General features: G+C 36.4%; 1 protein-coding gene across 4 annotated transcripts in view; it reads left to right on the forward strand.

Moving 5' to 3' along the window:
* The window catches only part of RBM39 (RNA binding motif protein 39), a 48,572-nt gene that overhangs the window by 40,657 nt on the left and 3,677 nt on the right, over window positions 1–4,238 (forward strand). For 2 of the 4 annotated variants that reach the window (XR_014491948.1, XM_083358056.1), the window contains one exon: window positions 45–1,635. The exons of 1 other annotated variant lie outside the window; for it this stretch is intronic. The gene's annotated coding sequence lies outside the window, so the exon portion shown is untranslated. Of the gene's footprint in view, window positions 1–44; window positions 1,636–4,238 lie in introns of those variants that run through there. One more of the 4 variants, XR_014491949.1, reaches the window with a different exon arrangement.

The raw sequence follows: 4,238 nt of genomic DNA on the forward strand, positions 1-4,238 counted from the left end.
GAGAAACGTCTCCTTTGGTGCTTTTCTTTTCTTTTGCTGCACAGAACCAGTCAAAGAATATCTTGCATTTTAAGAACAATTACAGTTTTCAAGATATAGGAGAAAAACCTGCATATTTTTATGGCCAGTTGAGGAGGACTTCCTTTATTTCCTTCTATAGTTGTTGGTCAGGTAAATTGATATCATTTCCAAGTTGAATTTGATTTAGCTGTTTTGAGTTTTAAAAGAGGAGGGTTCTGGTGAATCTAAAAGTCAAAAGTTGAAAAATCCTGATTCAGAAGTTTTATTAAAAACAACATATTGTTTAAAATAAGATATGCCCATGACAAAAATAATAAATTTCTGAGCTCTATTGCTATATTTTGTTTATTACATGAGGAAGATTGCATATTTTAATCAATTACCCTCTTGGATTTTAAAAAGTTATGGGATGTCAGTATAAGAAAAATGAACATTTTGAAAAACACTTGAAACATACTTGAGATTGACAGATTTAAATTTCTGACATACCTTGTAGAATATGTCAGTTATTTTGGGGGAACAACATGGAGTAAAGTGCATTATTTGTTCCAAATTTATTTTGGGACTGAAAATCATTTTCAGATCTCATTTCTATCCAAGAAAGTGCATATCTTACATATTTGGTGGGCAGTATTCTGTTGCTCAATTCTTGGTACAAGTTGATCATGAGCAATTGAAACTATATTATGTAAATAGATAGCATAGGACATGATAAAATTATTTATTTAAACAGGTTTACCACCAAAATTACTGCTGTGCTAAATTACAAAATACTGAGTTTGTTGGGCTACCCAGCTTGAAGATGTATAAGAAATGCATGCAGTTATATATTCAATATTCCTGCTAGAACAGTGTTTCTATCGCATACCATTGACATCATTGCCTTGAAAACCATTTAGACACACTACGTAACACAAAGCTTTCTAAGAGGCAGAAGAATGAATAGCTGACTATTTTAAGACGTATACAGTACTAATTTGGCCTGAGCTCATAGATACCAATGCTGTTATGAACTCGTCTCATTTTTCTTACTACCCACCAGTCAGCTCATTGCAGATACTGTAACAGCTTTGTTTTTTGTGGTATAAATACTTATAGCTGTAATGACAGAGAGATAATGAGAATTTTATTCCTATTTTCATAACCCTTCCCCTTTAACATATTTCTTTTACCTAACCTAGATGATTTTCCTATGTTTTTCCAATTAAGATTATTATTATTTATTTTCTGGCTCATACCCATAGTTTTGTAAATACCTCTCCTATTTGTATTGCTCAGTAATAAGCTTACTGAAGGTCACATGCTTGCCAGAAATAAAGAATAATCTTCAGATAGTGGGCCTGAATGTCATAGTGTCTGAAAAGTTGACAGAATGAGGTCTAGAGTTCCCATGCTTTGAGCTTTGTAAATACAAGAATACTGTGAACATTGAGTTTGCTGTAATCAACTTAATATTCCTACTCCCAACTCTTTCAAAGGGATGTCTTTTTCTAAAAATGTGATCATTATCTTGTTTTCATTTTAAAATATCTTTTCATTCAGTTACAAATGTTGCTTCCTTACACCTTATTGTCTTACAACAATTATTTAATAATAAATAATTAGTAAATTACTTATGACAGCTTCGTCATTCTGCTGACTTCAAAACTAGAATGAGGACGGACAACAACTCGAACAGAAGACATGTATCGGGAAAACTAAATAGCAGTGGCTGACTTCTCAGCAAATGTGCTGAGGACAACCTGTGCATCACTAACACAATGTTCAGACTTGCAGACTATGACATAGTCAAGTAAGTGCCAGTATTAGAACCTGGATGTACAAAACTATTTGGATACATCCAGGTCCTAACACTGGCACATACTTAAGTCATAGTATGTCAGTGCAATCCTAAAAAATATCACCATCAATCATGCTGTGCAAGATGCTGAGTGCTCGGCAGGCTGATTTAGTCACTCCTCAATCTAAACATAGTCCCTTTGCATCATAAGCAACCAAAGACTGTCAGAGACTCATTCAACATCAGCAGACCATAAGAGCATAAGTTCAACATTTCCAAGATGCACTGTCCAGCAATTTACAACTTGTAGGAAATTATTCTGAAAAGTGGATGCACTTTAAAGATGTCATCACATAGACTGCAACAAAAGTACTTGAACTGAAAATCCAGGTATATCAAGCATGATTTGATGAAAACCACAAGACCAAGGCCTGTGCAGATTAGTAGAATGATCCATTATTTGTCTCAAAGACATACAAGTTTAAGAGCCTTCGAAGTATATGTATTGGCACTGTGCACATGCACAAACAGCTATGCACTCCCACTGTGGGTAGGTCTGTTCATGCATGTGCAAATGGACCACGGACACTCGCCCCATGCTAGTGTCATTTGCACTCATGCGCAAATGGCTACAGGCGCTAGCCACGGGGGGAGGGAATGCACATGGATGAACTGGCCAGCCATTTCTGTGGCCCACTGGCCAAGAGCCCACAGCCTGGCCCAGGCCCATAGGTTGGGGACTCCTGCCGTAGACCTCACTGTATTGAGATCAAGAAAGTGATCCGGCCCATAGGTTGGGGACTCCTGCCCTAGACCTCACTGTACTGATGAGATCAAGAAAGTGATCTTGCAGCTGAACTCCAAACAGGACAGGTTACCATTCCTGCTGAGATCTACAAAGAACCAACCCCAAACGCCTTGTATATGTTTCAAGACATGAAAGGAGATGCCTACAGATCTCTATGGAGGAGATGCCTGATGACTTCTGTGATGCCTTCAGGCATTTGATATTGCAATGAAGGCTTAAGGATCATCCTGAAATGTTATGAATGCCCATAAAATTTGTGAAATTGATTCAGCTATTCCAACGGAGTGATAGGTTCTTTACAGTGATAACTGACTGGCTGCATACACCATTTCCAGTGAGCTAAAACAGAATTGTCTATTTCCAGTCCTATTCAATCTATTCTTTGCTTGCATCTTGTCAGATTCTGTGCAGGATTGGTCAGTTCTTTTACTCTAACCTAGCCACTTGAACACATGGATTACAGCCAAGGGAATTAGAAGCTACAGCTGTTGACGACCACTGGCAAGTCCTGTGCTTTGAAGTCTCCATTGGATTTGAAGATAGTTGGGCACCAAAAACTGATTTAAAACTGAATGGTGTCAAAGAATAACATCCACAGTAACTATAATAATGGACCTTCAGTGCCTCCATTCTTATATTCATGCTTCCAGACTGAGACTGCAGAGCCACCTTTGTGCCCACAGATGAACTACACAACTGGTGGTCTTCATAATGGATCTCTGATGAATTTTAGAATATTTAAAGATATATGTATCTTTATAAATATTCTAAAATTCATTTCCCAAGCTCTAGATAAGATGCAGACATTCCAATCTGCAGAATTTAGTAACAACACTTTTCTTCTGTTTTCCACTGAACAGGAATAATTCCTGAAAAAGTATTGCTTCCCTATTAGATTTGCTGCTTGAAATGCTTTTATATCTGCCACTGTTAAACACAGGCAGCTATATTATCTTGCCAGCTATCACACACTATATGGACATGGAGCAAGATTACTGCATTTACTATCTGCAGTAATAAAAGGAATTAAAAACGCTAGGCAAGCAACTCAACTTTTGATTAAACAATAGTAGTTGCAAGACAAGCCATAAAAACACTATTTTTGTGCTATAATTGATGTGTTTCATTTTTTACATTGAAAAGTTAACATTAACTTTCAAATTTATAAGCGGTAAATAAAATTAAATATTTGCAGCTTCTTCAGCAGTCTATGGTGCTACCTGCTGAATTACTATATTCACATCTTGTATTAAATTGCAAGCTAGCCAGTCAGCCAGCCATGTTCAGCCTTGCAAGTTTTATAAATCTATCATGTGAAATTAGTTCAGTGTCATGCATACCCAGAAAATTGTGTTAAGTAAACCATTGTTAATGATATACCTAAAATCTTATGTGACATCTGTTAGGAAGCTATGGTATTTAAATTGCTTACCATGTACTTTGGACTTGTATACAAATTTAGGGTGAAAATCCATGTTAATATTAACTTGACCCAACCCAACCAAAAAAGAGAAATTATTGGGACATGTAGTTCTTCTATACTACATAACTATGCTACTTATGTTCACATCCAGGTTTTATTGTAGAGAATCCTTGCTCAGAGAAATAATAGCAAATCAATACATCAAG

The sequence above is a fragment of the Vipera ursinii genome (genome assembly GCF_947247035.1).
Source record: "Vipera ursinii genome assembly, chromosome: 3".
Lineage (NCBI taxonomy): Eukaryota > Metazoa > Chordata > Lepidosauria > Squamata > Viperidae > Vipera > Vipera ursinii.